This window comes from Lathyrus oleraceus, chromosome 3, assembly GCF_024323335.1.
Source record: "Lathyrus oleraceus cultivar Zhongwan6 chromosome 3, CAAS_Psat_ZW6_1.0, whole genome shotgun sequence".
Lineage (NCBI taxonomy): Eukaryota > Viridiplantae > Streptophyta > Magnoliopsida > Fabales > Fabaceae > Lathyrus > Lathyrus oleraceus.
In genome coordinates this window covers 506,305,928-506,325,088 of record NC_066581.1, presented here as the reverse complement: position 1 = coordinate 506,325,088, position 19,161 = coordinate 506,305,928, and the positions used below count along the sequence as shown (strand labels likewise).

Sequence of the window (19,161 nt, the reverse complement as noted above, 5' to 3'; positions counted from 1 at the left end):
GTCTAGTGTAGTTTTTGTGGGTCATGCTCTGGTAGATGTAACATCGGGATGGGACGTTTTAAATGTTTTATTGTTGGTTGTGAACCAGTTTACATGTAATATGCTACATGTTTTGCATGATTGATTTAATCTCTATCCGCTGCGTATTGTGCAAATGCTTTATGTTTTGAATTAATAAAAGAGCATGACAGTTATCATGGTGAATGGTGTGAAGTAATTGTGTGACACCCTTAATTGCATATTTACTCTGATTGATACATGTTGTCATTTTAATTAAACTTTTGGGGTATTTTAGAAGGGTGTTACACCTGTAGTAGAAGGAGTAACCGTGTTCTATGGAGAAGAAAAATCAATGAATTTGTTTGCGTTTTAGGAACGCTCAGGCAAAAGGGAAATCCTAGACGAAGGAACCTGCATAAAGTAAACACACAAAACATTGCCTCCTATCGAGGTCTTCCAGCTAAGAAAGCGGTAAAATGCCGGAAAAATGTAAAAGGTACCACGCGGATAAAGATCCGAAGTAACAGTAATTAACGGAACAAGGAAACCCTGAGATCCTTCCAAGCTAACACCATCAAAGAAAGTGAGTCAGTACAGGTAATCGGAATGAAACCTCCAGGTGGTATCCCACAAATAAAATGGAACACCAGGCAAACCATCTCTGCAAGAGTCATATGAGCCCTCACAAAACAAAACTCAACAAACAGGTTAGAGAAACAAAATAGGGTAACCAAGAGTTGCCCCCAAATCAAAATGTAACCACATGAATCATGCAATTCACAAAAAGCTCACAAAAAGCAACCAAGGGTAGGAGGCCTAAATCTCTTGTCAAACACATGCATCAAAAGGGTGTCAAATTCACCCATAATACCTCATACATTTAGAGCATTCAAATTAAAGGCATAAAGATGATGGATATAGGGCAAACCTGATTGGAGAGATCGGTTGAAATCAAATGGCACAGTTGGATTTGCAAACCAATGTTAGGGTTTGCTTGAGCTGAAAGTGTGTGAGTCAGAATGAACCTTTCAGAGTTTCTTGGAGGTTGCTGCAGATTAATTCTCACTCTCTTTGTCTAGGTTTCTCTCCAGGTTTTGTCCAGGGTTTTGTTCCAAGGAAACCTCAGAGTGTTTTGCTTCTCTCACTATCTTTTTCCCAGACAGGGTAATAGGAATAGAATGGAATTTTGTTTCACTGAAACTCTGAATTTATAACCTGATTCTTGTGGACCTGTGGGCTCAAATGAGAGAGGTCCAAGTCCAAGATTTTTCTTTTATTTATTTATTTATTTTTTTTTCGTTTTTTTTTTCGTTTTTCGTTTTTCGTTTTTTTTTTGTTTTTCGTTTTTTTTTCAAAACTCGTGGGCTTCGCCTAGCGAGCATGACAGCTCATGAACAAACCTTTGCCCCTTCAAGATTAACGTTTTGACTAACGAATAGACCCCTATTGGAAGTAACTCAAGTCTTTCCCTTGTGTTGACTGATCATCTAAATAGAACCCACAAAGTGTCCTGGATGATGTTCAAGCTTCTTGGAGCTAATCCCGATTGACATGACGAAATGCAATGTATCTAATGTTAAATGACCTAAAAATGAATGCGTGACTAAGGAGGGCAAATTTTGGGGTGTTACAAAACTTTGCTTGATTTGATAGATTCTTAGTTAGTCAAGATACTTAAATGTCCGAGTTAGGGATTATGTAAAATCACAATATCTCTATCGGCTTGGTATGTGATTATCTTGTTATCGGTTGGTGGACTAATGATATGTATATTATTTTAGCATCTGAATCAAATAGTGTATGCGAGACTAAATGGATGGTCTTTAATGAGATGATAATGAGGTATTTAGTCAATAGTGTCTCATGAGGTATTTCTAGGTAAGAAATTATTTGAATTGGAATCTTAGCTTTGGAATTGGAACCGAGAACTCGATGTAGCGCATTTTCACTATCGTGAAAATATTGTCTGATCACTAGTGTATTATTCGTTTTGATTGTATTGTTGTAAAATTTTTAATTTGTTTCATTTCGAGATATTTACATTGATGTATCTAGTACCAATTATTAAGATCATTGATTGTTATTCTAGACGTATGACTTATAGGCATTACAGTTGGTATCAGAGTAGGTTGGTTCATGATCTAGTCATGGGTCATTAGTGTTCAGTTGCGAGTAAAACTATGGAAATCAAATATGGGAATTCTTCTGTCAGTTTATAAAGTTTATAAATGTTAATACTGACTAGATTGAGGTTTACATGTGGTAAGAGGGACCATTTAGTAGATAACTAGAAGGGAGTAGTGAGATTAAGCGTAGCCACTTAAGTTCAAGAGCTTTTGGAAATGGAAACATATAGGATGGATAGGAGTCAGTTTCTAAGTAAAACAAAGAGGATAAAAGGCTAAAAGAATGAAAAGTCAAGAATCTACGATTGAATGGGAATAGAGGATCACTTATGAACACTAAACCCTAGAGAGATAGGAAATCAAAGATAAGAAGTACCATAACCTATCAACCAAGATATCTCTCGAGTTAAGGAGGAATTGTGGATGATTTAGTTTGGAAGTAAGATAAAGTTAAATATTAATCAAGTGACTGATATTCCTCAAGTGAAATAAAATTAAGGAGTACCTCTAGGAAGTTTAGATGTGTGACTGTGAGGTGAGGTCGTGGGATCTGGAATCGACAAGGTTATGTGTAGAACTCACCTAGAACTAGACTTAGAGCATGTATCAATGATCTTGGGTAAAGATGCAGATATGCTAACCAACATCTTTGCAAGCATAATGCGATGAGATCTGCAGGGAGGAAAGTACTGATGGACCAGGAGGTTAAATTTTGATCCAAAGAATGAGTTGTGAAAAGTAGTAGCAAATAGAGTTACAGTCGATCGAGAATGCTTAAGAGTTATATGAAGAGTCATAATACCGAAGTTTTAATTTTCTCATCAAAATAGCATACAAGGCCGTGATAGGATTTTTACCAAGGAAGTTAAGAATTCGTGTGAATAAGTGATATATCAAGATTGACCCGAATTTTGGATTTAACCCAACTCTGAAGAATGATTTAGGAGATGATGTATCAATGATGCGAGGACAACTCAATTTTTTGGACGGTGTTCCATGAAGCGCAAAAAGTGAGCATTTGCTTAGACATAATTAAGTTTAGTATAGTCACGAAACTAAGTGGGTTTATAAGAGAAAATGATGGAACTTGAGGATCTAGAAGGATTAAGCGATAAGTTGGAATCAAAGTAGCGTAGTGCAAAATTTCGCTGATTTATTTTTTGGAATATCATATTTAATTATGTTTTATTTCTCAAAACTTAATTGTTAATTTTAAAGACAAGTCTTGGGCGTTATATTTGATTAATCAAGAATTGATTTTATTTAAATGTTAAAATATTTTATTAAGATAATTTTGTCTTTTCTATGTTAAGGTATATTTTAATTAAGACTTGGTTATGTTAATTAATATTTTTTTATTCAATGATTATAAATTTTTGAATTAATATTTATTTATTTTAAGAATTATTAGTAAATTATTAATACAAACATGTTTACAAATGTCTTAAGCACAACATTGAGCTCAAAAAACATGCGACAATTAAATATTTATGTGCCCAAAAACTTACACAACGGTTGAATAATTTTAGTATAAACATAAAAAAAAAAAAATATTTATAATATACAAATTTGACTCTAATATAAACTTTAATAAAAAAAAATTTAATTTTTTTAAACAAAAATATATAATACTATAAAAATATCAATTTGAAAAAAGTAAAACAAATTGATCACATATTAAATTAACTTTATAATTAGGTTTTATTACTTTTAATCTTCCTATTTTATATAGTTTACGAAATTAGTCCCGCTATATTAAATATAAATAGTTTTGGTCCTTCTTAAGTTGTTTTTTTTAGAAAATCGATGAAATTTTTATTTTTAATTTATATATTCATTTATAAAGTTTTATAATAAATTTATATATGGTAATTTATCAGTTTTCACTAAAAATTTGTCATTTAGAAAATTGAAATATCATTAATTTTAATTGTAAAAGTATGAGAGAATAAAAATTGATTAAATTTAATATAATGATCAATTTTGTGAATAAAATAAAATAGGGATCAAAATAGTATTTATCCTTGTAATTATAACTATGTGTCAATTTAAAATTGATGTATCGGTATCATTTAATCATTTACAAAATTTAGTTTAAAATCTAATATAGTCTTTTTATATTTTTAGCCTTAAATAGTCTTTTGATCCCAGTAAGTTAACGGATATTTTATTTTGATTCCGATAAAAAAATTGTTTATGCTCCTATATCTCACTTTTGTGTTGGTTTTATCCTCTAACTATAAAATCCAAAGTCCCAAAGAAAATATGCAGGAAACCTGTAAATTTACTTGCACCACCATATCGAAAAATAATTTGATTCTTAGTAAATCTGACCACAACCTACTTGGTCACATTAGCATAGGATGTTGCTTCAACCCCATATGGTCAACTAATTAATAACCACCAGAATAAAACGATATCCGTTGAAAGCTTTGGGTTCAATTATACGAATCATGTCAATTCCCTACATAGAGAAAGGCCATGAGGATGAAATAATATTGAGAAGAGTCGGAAATGAAATAATGATAAAGAAATACAATTTACTTTTATAAAAATATTTTATAATTTAAAAAAGTGAAATAATGATAAAAAAAATACAATTTATTTTTATGAGTCAAACATCCTAAATTTTCTAGCTTCTTCCATATATATATATATATATATATATATATATATATATATATATATATATATATATATTGTTGTGATAGTCAAGTAAAAAGTATTTTAATGTATTTAATAATTATTATGTTTATTATCTAAATCTTTTAATATATTTAATAATTTTTAAATTTTAAGATTTGAATTCTTATCTTTTTATATATATTAATATTTTATTTATTTATAAATTATAGTTTTTTTTTTCTTTTTTATACATTCAAATTAAAAAGTAGTTTAATAAAAAAAACTTATATTTTAATATAATATAATTATATAAAAAATGATATAGTTATATCAAAAATACACTTTTTTAAAAAGCAAAATGAATATATTAATTAAGAGGTTATTTTATTTTATTTTTGATTGAATAAAAATTAATATTCGACCATTATCTTCTATTATGCCTATAAAATATGAAGTATTAATTTTCGTTATTTCACATTGTCATAACATTCTAATAATCTCGGCAAAGAATATTTGATTTAAAGAAAATCATGATGAAGAAAGGAATCATTCTCCTAATGTTTGTGGCTATGTTTACTCTCTTTAGCCAAACCTATGGTAAATCTAACGCAACATATTATTATTTAAGTTTGTTCGCAGTTACATTATTCATTAAACCTTGTGAATTGAGTTACCAGTTTATATATTTTTCTTGTCGATTAATGTGATAGGAAGGAAGATTGATGGTCGTCCAGACTATTGTACAAGGGGAGTGATGTTGTCCGGACTATGTGGTGACGGGAGTGCATGTGCCGATGCAGTCAGAGAGAAATATGCAGGAGTGGAGATTAGAACTTGTTCTTGTCATGATACTCCAATTAAGCTTGCCTTTTGCTCATGTGATATTATTTGCTAGTTAAGAGAGTAAAAGAAAGTCATTTTTGAATCTCAAGGAATTTCACTTTTTAAAGATGTATAAATAAGATGATCCGATTTCGAATATGCGTTTCAGGATTTGTCTCATGATATAATTAATGTCATAGAACTTTTTAGAAAAGAAAAAGAAATTCTTACACTTTTTAATTTACTTTAAAAAGGTGGAAAATTATAATTTATATAAATGAATCACAGAAAAATCGTTAAATTATGGATGAGACAGAGGATTTGAATATAACTTGTAAAATAGTAAAATTTGAATTTTTTAATATCTTAAAAATTAAATTACTTTAATATATTAGTTTTTATTAAAGAATTAGTTAAAGTTAAGATTTTAAAACAAAGTCAATATAAAAAGTACAGGACAATATTCAATAAAATAATAAATTTAGTTTTTTTAACTATTTTTTAAATGAAAATAAGAATATTTATGATACTTTAATTTGATTTTAATATAGAATTAAAAAATTTGTCATTGAATTTAGTGAATCTTTCTTAAAATATTTTATAATTGTGATATCTAACTTATTGTTTGATATCTAAGCCAACATGTTTCTTAAGCATATAATAATTTTTTTAATTTATGGGATGAGTGTTGCAAGTTGTCTTTGTATCTCGTCAATAAAGGTGGAAATAGGTTCCGTCAAATTAGGTTTTTATCATGTCTGAGTTTTGTTGGTGCACAATACGATAAGGATGAACAACGAAAATAAGAGAGAGAAGAGAAAATAATAACAAACTTTCACTATTCTAAAACGGTTAGAAATGGTTGCACACACACAGACTGCAAAAGGATAATGATGTTATTTGTTCACACCACTCACTTACTTAAATACAAGTGGGACTTAATGAAAATACTAAAGTGCCATCTAACAAACTTTATCTACAAATTTCTGAAAATGATTTAATTCTAACACCATCCCTTAATTCATATTCAGCTTAACCAAAACTAACAACACCAATTCCATCCCTCAAACGGAGAAATTGATCAGTCTTGATCGCCTTCATCAGAACATCGATCAGTTGCTTTTGGGGGCTACAATGCACAACTTCTAGTACTCAATTTTAAACATGATTTCTCAGCAAGTGATACTTAGTCTCAATATGCTTGCTTCTCCAATGTAGCACTAAGTTATTGATAAGATTGATTACAGACTTGTTATCAATCATCAACTTTAGAGACTTGTTTACTTTGATCTTCAGATTCTGTAGTAAATTCAGAAGCCACACATGTTAACATGTAGTCACATCACCTACAATATATTCTGCTTCACAGATTGACAAAGCAACAACTGGTTGCTTCTTGGAACACCAAGAAATAGGACTCCCCAGAAATTTAAACAAGTACCTAGAAGTACTTCTTCTGCCAACTCTGTCTCCACACCAATCATAATATCGGAACATGATCAAATAGTACATAACAAAAATCGAACAACCTTTCCACTACCTGATTTCGTGGGCAAGGAGTGTACTATTCATCACACTTGTCATTGAATATGTGGGTGAAAGGACGTATGTGGTATCATTCCTTTCTCATCCAACAATGGACAACCGCTCAAGGAGCTTTCCCCATTTTCCCTTCAAACGACCACATGCTTACATTATACAAGCATGCATTGGAGACTTGAAGAACTCTCGCTCTGTTACTATTGAACTACACAAGTATTTTGACAAGCTAATTTTCTTTGTGAAAAGCTATCATATTTTGTATTCAGTGTTCTTTAAGTATTTATTATTCATTTGTGTAAATCTACTTTTGAGAAGCATCTTGTAACACATAAACTTGTATTCAAACTATTTGTTTGATTCCATAAGGAGGTTATCCTTGAGAAGACAAAGAAAGTTGTTCTTTGTGAATCCTTGAGGAGACTAAGGTTTAGTTGGATCCTTGAGAAGACAAAGAAGGGTATTATTTGTGTTTATTTTAATCTGTTGATTACAATGGTTCTGATTGTGATAAATAGTTTTTATCAACACCTTATAGTGTTCAGTACCGGTCCAGTTGTGTGAGAAAAATAGATGCTTCTAACACTGCTAACATTAATAATGATAAATATCATTATAGTGCTAAACCACCTATTTTTGATGGTGAAAAATTTGACTAGTGGAAAGACATAATAGAAAGTTTATTTCTTGGTTACGATGTTGATCTCTGGGATCTCGTAGTTGATGGCTATGTTCACCCAGTAAATGCTGAAGGAAATATGTTAGCAAGAAGTTCTATGTCTGATCAACAAAAGAAAAATTTCAAAAATCATCATAAGGCCAGAACCATTTTATTTAATGTTATCTCTTATATGAAGTATGAGAAGATAACAAACAGAGATTCTGCCAAATCCATTTTTGACTCTCTAAGAATGACTCATGAGGGTAATACTCAGGTAAAGGAAACCAAGACCTTGGCCTTAATCCAGAAGTATGATTTTTCAAAATGGAAGATGATGAATATGTTGAAACCATGTTCTCAAGGTTTCAGATGCTTGTTGCAGGACTTAAGGTTTTGGACAAAGGGTATTCTACAGCTGATCATGTCAAGAAAATTATCAGAAGTCTTCCTAAAAAATGGTGACCTATGGTAACTGCTTTAGAGTTGGCTAAGGATCTAAATAGCATCAGTCTTGAAGAACTTGTTAGTTCTGTAAGATGTCATGAGATTGACCCTGAAGAAGATGGACCTTAGAGGAGAGGTAAATTTGTAGCTTTAAAATCTAAGCCTGGGAAGACTAGAGCATATCAAGCTAAGGAAGAATTAGAAGGATCTGATGAAGACTCAAAAGATGATGAGCTATTTCTAATCTCAATAAGAGTCAATAGACTCTCGAAACACAGGAAAAATGGTCAAGGTAAATTCAAAGAAGTCAGAAGGATTGTTGGTAGCTTCGAATCCTCATCTAGTCAAAATAATCAAACTCCTGGAAAAGAAGTTATCTGTTTCTAGTGCATGTAGTCGAGCCATTACAAGAATGATTGTCCCAAGCTGAAGAAGGACAGAAGGCCCAAGAATAACTTCTCCAAAGTCAAGAAGAAATGGTTTATAACCCACGGTGATAATAACAAGGGAGCTATACTCGGAAAAGGTAGTGTAGGTAATCATTACAATTCATGTTCTTTGTCTTTATGACTAAGAATAAAGGGTTTATAACCTACGGTGATAATAACAAAGGAACTATACTCGGAAAAGGTAGTGTAGGTAATCCCTCCTCTACTACTATCTCAGACGTCCTTTTATTTAAAGGCCTTAAGCATAATCTCATTAGTATTAGCCAATTATGTGACAAAGGATATAAAGTCTCATTTTCAAAAGATTATTACATGTTTGAACATAATGATAATAAGAATGATGTGCTTAAGGGTTGGAGGGAAAATAATGTATACATGCTTAAGTTGAATGAAGTATCTTTGACTAGCGTTAAATGTCTCGTCTCCATGAGTGAAGACTCGTGGCTTTGGCATATGCGATTAACGTATGCCAGCTTTGACTTGCTAAATAAAGTTGTCGCAAAAGATCTAGTAGTTGGTCTTCGCAAAATCAAATTTTCAAAAGATCACTTATGTGATGCGTGCCAAACGGGAAAGCAAACAAGGATCTCGTTTAAATCTAAAAATATTGTTTCCACAATGAGACCCCTTGAACTTCTCCATATGGATCTTTTTGGGCCATCTAGAATTAAAACTATAGGTGGAAACTACTATGTTTTGTTATAGTAAATGACTACTCTAGATTTTGTTGGACTATCTTCTTAGCAAGTAAAAGTGACACTTTTTCTTCTTTTGAAAAGTTTTCCAAGATGTCTCAAAACAAGTTGAATACTAGCATAGTTACTATTCGAAGTGATCACATAGGTGAATTTAAAAACCACCTCTTTGAGGAATTTTGTGAAACAAACGACATTGATCATAATTTTTCTGCTCCAAGAACTCCACAACAAAATGGAGTAGTGGAACATAAAAACAAAATTTTAGAAGAGCTTGGAAGGACTATGATCAATGAAAACGACCTTCCTAAATATTTTTAGGCCGATGCCATAAATACGGCTTATTATGTATTGAAAAGGATACTCATTCGTCTTATTCTAAACAAAACCCCTTATAAATTACTAAAGGGAAGGAAGCCTAATGTTTCACATCTTCATATCTTCGGATGTAAATTCTTTGTATTAAACAATGGTAAAGAAAACCTTGGTAAATTTGACTCAAAAGCCGATGAAGGTATCTTTCTCGGATACTCTCATTCTAGTAAAGCATATAGAGTATACAACAAAAGGTTACTTATTATTGAAGAATCCGTGCATGTTTCCTTTGATGAATCTTATCCGAAAACTGTCGGAGAAGGTATTATTGTTGATGGTGTAGGTGTTCCTTCGGAAGACATAATAAAAGATCAAGAAGAAAAGCGTGTTGAACCCCATCCGGAAAAATATGAGGAGGAGCCAGATCAAATTTCTGAAAAGAAAGAGAAGGATCACTCGATTAATAACAATGATGTTCCTTTAGAATGGAAATATTCTAAGGATCATCCCATCGAAATATTCTAGGATATATCTCAAAGGGAGTTACCACACAGTCAAAGATAGTCCTTCCATTGATTTATTTTCATGGAATTCCCCTCGTATCTCCAGCAGTTTTCAAGCCGCAGCATGGCCTACGCACAACTTTTATTCCCCAAAGTCTATGTCTCCCCAGTGAGTGTTCCTTATTGAATGTATTATACTCCTGTGGACTTCCAGTCTCTCCATATTTTTTTCCTTTGTGGCAATAAATTCCCCACAAAGATTATTTTTAGCATTCACATCATATGCATCATGAGGTCTCTTAGGGACCAAAATTTGTTTCTATTGTTGTTATTTAAGTCCATTCTACTGAGTTGATAAGAATATTTTAACCTTCACATCCTCAGTTAGAATGCCCTTAAATAGGGAAAGCTGTAAGACCCCAATTTTGACCTTAAGATCCCTCATACTTGATATGTTCTCCTAAAATTTGTTTCTATTTGTTTCATTAGGTCGAATCTTGATTTACCGTTTCTTTCTAGATCTTACCTAGATAAATGCTTTTGGTCCCCTGAGAGTTTATTACCCAATAACTGGTAGTATTCTCCACAGTTTGCAGTTTGTTACTTCTTGCCAAATACCCGGCAAAGGTAAACCCTTTTTTCCCAGCGGATTCGTTTTCACGTTTCCTTGGAAAAATATCCTTGATATGTTCATCCTAACCAATGACGGATATTTTTCTTCCCCTGCTTTGAGTTTATCCTTGATATGTTCATCCTAACCGGTGACAGATATTCTCTTCTTGGCGTTCTACCCAGTAAAAGGTAGTTGTAATCCCTAGTTTGTTTCCCAGAGAGGTAATCCTTGATATGTTCATCCTAACCGATGACGGGTTTCCTTTTCTTTGTGGTCTTCTGCCTAGCAACCGATAGTTGTAAATCCTGCTTTTCTCCCGTTTGTAGAGTTTATCCTTGGTATGTTCATCCTAACCAGCGACGGATATCCTCTTTTTGGTTTTCTATCTAGTAATTGATAGATATAATTCCTACTTTTCCCCTCGGAGCCTATCCTTGATATGTTCATCCTAACCGGTGACAAATATTCTCCTTTTGGTATTCTATCCAGCATTTGGTAGATGTAATTCCTACTTTTTGTTCAGGTGGTTTATCCTTGATATGTTCATCTTAACCGATGACAGGTATCCTTCTTAACATCACCAGACAAGTTAATCCTTGATATGTTCATCTTAATTGATGATAGATTTTCTTTCCTCTGAGTATATCCTTGATATGTTCACTTTAACCAATAACAAATATTCTCTCTCTTTGGTCTTATGCCCAGTAACTGGTAGTTGTAAATCCTATTTTTTCTTTCCCCAAAAGTTATTCTTACCCAGTAATCGGTAATGAATACACCTCCTGGCGGTTCTCAGCGAGTCATCCTTGATATGTTTACCCTAACCGGTAACGGATGTCCTCCCTATTAGATTTTGTTATCCCCGTACCCAGTAACCGATAGTGGATAATATATTTTTGCTCCTCCTGTGTTGAAGATCTTTTCTTCCCCAGTCGAGTTTGAGTGCGTATTTCCTTAGTGAAATCACTGTTCCTGCTCGGTTCGAGTATTTCGATTTTGTTCGGATCTACCCGTTTCCCTCGCAGATGTTCCTTTTGTCCCCTGGCCGAGTCTTTCCATTGATTTATTTTCATGGAATCCCTCATGTTCCCCAGAAATTTTTAAGTCGTAGCACGGCCTACCCATAATACTGTTTATCCCCTCAGAGTCTCTGTTTCCCCAGTAAGTTTTCCTTACATAATGCATTATACTCATGCGGACTTTCGATCACTCCTGATCCGTTTCCTTTGTAGCAACATTTTCCCCACAAATACTTATTTTAATGTTCATATCATATGTATCATGAGGTCTCTTAGGGACCAAAATTTGCATCTATTGTTGTTATTTAAGCTCATTCTACTGAGTCGATGCGAAGATTTTAACCTTCATGTCCTCAGTTAGAACGTCCTTAAATAGGGGCAACTGTAAGACCGTAATTTTGACCCTAAGATCCCTCATGCTATCTCATCATATGCATTAGCATTGGGATCACATCTTGGTATCCTCCTTACCCCTCTTTCATTGGGTTTGCATTGGGAGAGATCACCAAGCACCATTTGATTGTATCATACTTTGTGTTTTATCATTTTACTGACCAAAATACCAAAAATATGTCTTTGCATTTATCTAACTCTTTTGTAGGTAGGGCACATGCTCCCCTTTGATCTATCAAGCTCATATCTAGGGTTTAAGACCCTCATTGCTAAGATCTCAACCAAGATTGGTCTAAAATGGCTTTAGACATCATATATGGATCTCCATGAGCTTCACATGTTATTTTGATCAAGAAATCATCAAGAGTTTGGAGTTGGTTTGCCTTGGAAACCCTAGTCCATCTGGGTGTGTTATGTAACTTCTTCACCAAGCTTCTTCAACAATTGATCAAATATTTCAAGTTATACTTCAAAATTCATCATCTTATTCATATATGATCCTCCAAGAGTCCCAAAAGTCAAGAGAATTGCAAGTTAGCAAGTTGGTTGATGGTAGTTGACCAGAGGAATTCATCTGATCAAAACTGGGGATCCCTAGACCCCATCTCCTATACTTTTTATCATATGAAAATTATTAAAAGAGAAAATTTACTCTAAATGACATTCCAAACAACTTTCATGTTTAGTTCTATAGCTAGTTTTGCATGGAAAGTCATTTTTTATGGTGAATGATTATAGGTCATTTTGTCTAAACCCTAATTTGGAGGTCAACTTCCCAAGTCCATAACTTGCTCAATTTTTATGAGATGAAATCTTTCCAAGTTGCAAAATCAAATTCAAGGTGTCTACTTCAACTTTTATGTTTTGAGGAAGAGCTAATTTAACTTTTATAGGCATGTGATATGAGGATACATTATAGGTCATTTTGGACCAATACCATTGAACAAGTGATTTTCCTCAACTTCAAAAATGCATATCTCCTCCATATCAAATCCAAATGAGGTCACATTTGTGACCATTTTTAATTATGTTTAAAGAGCTACAACCTTTATTAAGTAACTTTTCTCATTTGAAGCTCACACAAAAAGTTAGCCAGGGTGGAATAAGTAAACATATGGCTTGACACTTAGAATTGTTTTTGACATGATATAATTTCCAAACTTCCACCTTAAAATTCATCATGATACAAGCTTAAAATGGAAAAGTGTTAAACATGGAAGTTGTTCCTCTTGGTCTAACCTTTCCAAAAAGTCTAATTTCATCCATTTTGGACAAGATTTGAATTGGTTTTACATGGCTTGAACAACACATCATCATTTGGCAAAGATCAAACTTCAAACTTCCATATACGTCTGCCTTGCATTCCAAGTTGATTTCAAACTTTCTTACACTCAATTATGGACCTAATGGAATAATCTCATGGGCCTGTACACGCCTATGCACCCATGCATCACTCATTGCCAATTTTAGAAACTCAATTGTAAGGTGCAAATATCTTGTGATTCAGCTATAAATAGAGGTCCATATGCTCAGAATTAAGGACTCCTTTGTGCCAGCTTTGATCCCAAACCCCAAACCCCAAACCCTTCCATTTGAGAGGATAATCTTGAGAATTTCCTTGTGAAATTAAGTTTGAATCTCACTGTTTTGAGATTCAAAACTCCAGGGATCCAAGGCCTTTTGTGCATCCTAATCTACTTCTGCAAGCTTCCTGAACAAGATCAAGCACGAGCCAAAGCAAGAACAAGTGAATCCAGACCTGCATTAAAGGTATTTTCCAGAAAATTTCATCTTTTCGATTCTCACTCAATTCTCTATAATTCTCTTGGATCCTTGGTTGTCTGAAGTCCTACCAATGTAGGCAACAAGATTGAGTTGCTTTGAGGTCAAATCGAAGCAACTCAGATCATGCACCCAAAATTTCAACTCCTTGTATCTCTCAATATAGTTGGAGTTAGGATAAATTTAAGCCAGATTCGTGCTCAGTGCCATTTTTACTTTAAAACCATGTCCTTCTTTTTTATTTTGGTGATGGTTATGATTGGACCAGTCCGACGAGGCTCGCCTGTGAAGGAGACCGAAGATTTTCTCCGGCACTGAGTTGGCAAGGTCCAGAGCCACATGATCTGTTTAAAATGTTTTAATCACGAGCATTGGTTTTGATTACCTGGTTTGTGGCGCGCTGACACAAGTCCACCATGGAATGCGCGCTTGTGGACACTTGATCTGCCACCTCAACTAATGAGGGAGATCAAGTAGTCCACGTTTTTTTTGATTATTTGATTTTTATTTGATTTTTGTTATTTTCATTAATTCATATTAATTTTAATATTGATCCAAAAAATATGAGAGTTTCACCAAATTTTTTTAAATAAATTCCTCTTTCATTTTCTGAATTATAATTATTTTTTGGATCATTATTAATATTTTTCATGATTTAATTGTTTTTGTGAATATTTTTAATTGTTTAGAAATACTTTTAAGTTTCTAAAAATGATAAAAAAAAAATCTCCAAGGTCCTTTGACCTTGTTTTGACCTATGTTAAATCTCATGCCCATAACGTTGGGGTTTTGTTGAGGTTTTAGGAAATTGACCAACCATAATTTAATTTAATGCATATTTTAATTGTTTTTTAATTGATTAAATGCTAAATAAATAATTTTGAGCTTCTATTATTGACTTGTTGAGTTTGACTTGTGTTGTTGGGCCTTGGTCAAGGTTGACTTGACTTTGTTAAGTTAAGATCATTGGACTTAGGGGATTGATGAAATGTACATTTCATCTCCCAAAATGAATGAATGATCTTAATTTGGTAAAAGTCATCCTTTGACCAATTTCTGTTGACTCCATTCCCCCTCCCTCTTCATCTCATTCCCCTTCTTGATTCATTCATGTCATGGACCTATGATATCCCAATACCCTAAGGCTATTTGATTGCAATATCAACATGAGTATGGATGAAATTAGATCCACAATTTTGCATATTTTTTTGTGTGTGGTATGTTTTATGAGCATAGTCCATTATACTATGCCTCTAACATGTATTAACACCAAAATTCTGTTGTCTGACCTTAAATAGTTATGACTTTTACATAAGTCCAACTACGATTGCTTAATATAGAGCTAAATTTTTGACACAAAAGGCATAACACTTTAGTAAGTGAGATTGTAAGTCTCCCCTCTTTCATGGTATTGTGTGGAAACTTGGCCTTTTTTCCTTCCTTTGGAAGATGTCTTGGTTCGAGGATCCATGCTTGTGACAAGTGGGTTGAGTGTTCTCCAAAGAATGACTTAAACAAAACAAAAGCAAAAGCAATACTTACTTCTAATCAGATAACAACTAACATTTAATTTCAAGCCATTTACTTTGATGCACTTTAATTTTAAGCCTTTATTCATTTGCCATTATTCATACCATTCAATTTATTTACTTTAATGTCATTTCCACTTTGCTCATTTGAGCCATAATTTGTGATGTATTGTGTTTGTATATATTTGTTTTGTTGGTGTGGTCTTTTGACCTTAATGTACATAATAAAAAAAACCTAAAAAACATTTGTGTGGACTGTTGGATTTGATCTGAGACCTTGGACTTAGAATTAGGAAACACTCCCTATGCAAAGGACTTGGCCAATGCCAACTTTCATGAAACCAAGTACTTGTGAAGTGAACATTCATCTGATACAATATTGAAGATCCATTTGAGTTCATCTGCAACATGATCATTTTGAAGCTGTTATTTTGAACCTGCGTCTAATGCCTACCTTTGAAGTCACCTGATGCATGGGAAATTTTGAAGAAGATCATGGAGTTGCAAAGCTTGGATGTGGCTATCTTTATTTGATACCTTTATCTTCATCTTGCTATTTGTGTATTGATATTGCTCGATTTTAAAGTTCAAGGAAAATTTGAGTTTCTATATGACATTCTTGTCTATTGGATTGCAGCCCATTGGTCAGATTTATTCAACTCTTAACTTTTAAAATTGTGCTTAGGATTAGTCTCTTCATATCCTCCCCACTTCTTTAATTTCAAAAATCTCTCCCTCCTTTTTAAATCTTCTTTGTTTGTGATTTCTAAACTTAGACTCTTTGCAAATTAGAAACTTTGGCCTTATGCCATTGAATTTTTTAAACCCTTTTCTTAATAAAACTTGTAAATGAACTTAATTATACTTGACTTAAAGTTTCAAAAGCCAAAAAGAACTAACACCCATCCAAACCATTTTTAGGCCTTTTTTTGCCTCTTTTAAACTTAAAATTTTATTAAAAGCAATGCACTCACTTTGAAATTGATACCACGGACTACGAGGTTTTGATCCCTCATTTTTATGTTGGTACGCAGACACAAGTTTGAAGTTCTTGTCAAACAAAAATATAATTAATGAGTTCTTTTCTCATCCCTCCACTCTATTTATTGCAACCATCATTTTTTTTACAAAAACACATATGCACACAATAAAGGGCTCCCTAGGAGTACCTAGGACACTTTGGGTGCTAACACCTTCCCTCTGTGTAACCAACCCCCTTACGTATAATCTCTGACATTTTATTAGTTTTAATTTGAAAACTTCTTATTTTTGGGTTTTGTTCGTACTTTTCCCTTTTCCCTTGGAAATAATAAAAGCGCGGTGGCAACTCTGGTTTTATTGATGTCTAGCTTATCCATAGCTTGATGGTCATGAATTAACGCTACAAAAATCAGCAGGTAAAAAGTTTCAAAATCAAACTTGCATACGTCAGTATTATTAATCTACGGTTCACGTAGTTTAACCTGGTGTGCTCGTTATATTTTTTGACGACTTTTTCAGTCGCATTTTGACTCGCCTGAGCCTTTTAAAAAGTTGATTTTGCGCTGATCATTTTAGTGCATCCAATTTAATTTTTTAGGAAAATTTTTTCCCGACTTTTATTCATTTTTGGTCGTTTTATTTTTATTCTTTTGCCAAGATATTCAAATTAAATAAATAGAATTTTCTATATTCTTATTTTATTTTTATCATACTAATTTTAGACGTGAGAATTTTATTTGATTCAATTGATTTAAATTGTTTTAAATCAATTAAATCATCTATAAGGGGCAACTTTGCCATTTTAAATTAAATGTGCTTCTTTGATTTAATTTGGATCGTCGATTCGAATTTAATCAAAGGTTCACATACAATATCCCCATTATTTGTTATCCACCAATCAAAAAATAGCAATTAATTGAATCAATTATATATAATAAAAGGAGATAAATAAAATTCCTTAGGAATCGGTTCCTCTCTGGCTGCTAATAATCTCTCACTCTCCAAATTATTCTCTCACCTATCAAAGATACACACACGTCCCCCACGAATAGGGGATCTCTCTCATAAGCGCTTGCACGGAAACCGTTCACAGGAGGTATCAACGTGGCTCATAAATCTAAACTACTCACAAAAAAATATCCATCACCACTTACTTTACTGCTACTTGAAAAAATCATCCTTCTTCAACTCCATAATTTCCATCAATTTTCAAATAGTCACCTTCTTCCACTATTTCCTTCACTCTCTCTCTCTCTCTGACATCAAAACCAAAAAAAGGAAAAAACATCTCTCCAAAAAGATCCAAACGAATCTCTTCATATCTGCTGAAAAAAGAAAAGGAACACTGGGAGGATTTACTTTTTCCTTAAAACTTCCACCCACCATCACCTTCGCCAAAATCCCTCCATCACCGACGCAACTTCCGTTCATCACCGCACGTCACCCACCTTCAACAAGCACCACACGGTGAAACCTCTTCTTCTTCCTTTTAAAACATCTCCACCATCTCGCCATTTTCCTCCAAGAACACAATAATCGTCCGCCGTTCGCCCTTCATCACCGCCGACCCTAACAACCTTCACCGTCGGTACTCCCTCCATCAAGCATCGTACCCCCACTCTTCATTATCTCCGATGGTAATAAATTCAGAGCTCCGATCCAAGTTTACATTCAAAACTGCATTTTACAAGTTCCGCAACCACCGCTTCAACCTACCATGGTTCCTTCGACTTCACCATTGCGACTATGCCGCAAGAACCAACATGGTCGTTATTAGTAGCCATTTTCTTCCTCATTTGTGTTTCCGATTTCATGGTTTTTATTATTCTTTCTCTGTAAAGGCTATGGTTTTATTATGTTAAATCTGTTTGAGTACCACTAGTATCCAACCAAGGTATCAGTATGGAAAAGTATTGGATTCATTCTTTTGGTTTTTTGGGTTCCATGATAGCATGTAGTTTTTAATCTGGGATGTGTTTGCCTTGAATTTCTTTTAGTTTTAAGCTAATTTCACGTGAATTTGGTTTGGGAGTTTCAAAAAGTACATCCGGTGCTTATATTTTTATTATTGGTATTGGTTACCTACTTATTTTTATGTCTTATATGATATCATAATTACAAAAGTGAATTAAGATCAAGATTGGGATTTTCTGATAGCACTTTAAGCCCATTGCCACCTCTTATCTTTTGATGCATTTTATGGATTTGTGATGTTGCTGTTATCATGAGGCCCAAAAACCGACTTCTAATATTGTGGTATTTTGTTTTGTTTGACGTTCAGTAGAGTGTGCATTGTTCTTTTAAATAATCTTTCAGGTGGATGTGATTTTCTTCCATTTACTTTTGATACCCATCGTTTAAAATAGTCTTGCCATGTTCTTTTATTATTATTATTACTAGTTTTGTTTTGTTTGTTTGCTTATCAATAATAGAGAAATAAATTAATTTATCTTTGATTGTGATTAAATACGCTAGCTTATGTTCCGGCTATGTATTGTAGATATCAAAATACTCCTGATTGTTTACTGCACCTACATTTCTGGAAAATGTCATTTTCATTTTATAGTATAGCCTACTTTGATTATTGGTTGCATTATTGATATTGGTTCCATTTGGATTTACACTACTGTAATTAGTGACAACAAGTTAAAATAAAATATTCCTG

At 33.2% G+C, this 19,161-nt stretch overlaps 1 long non-coding RNA gene across 1 annotated transcript; it reads left to right on the top strand.

Moving 5' to 3' along the window:
• Positions 1 to 5,162: 5,162 nt before the first annotated feature.
• On the top strand, positions 5,163 to 5,741 carry LOC127129828 (uncharacterized). The gene is made up of 2 exons (XR_007806389.1): positions 5,163 to 5,348; positions 5,462 to 5,741. It is a non-coding gene; the product is annotated as an uncharacterized LOC127129828 (long non-coding RNA).
• Positions 5,742 to 19,161: the final 13,420 nt, after the last annotated feature.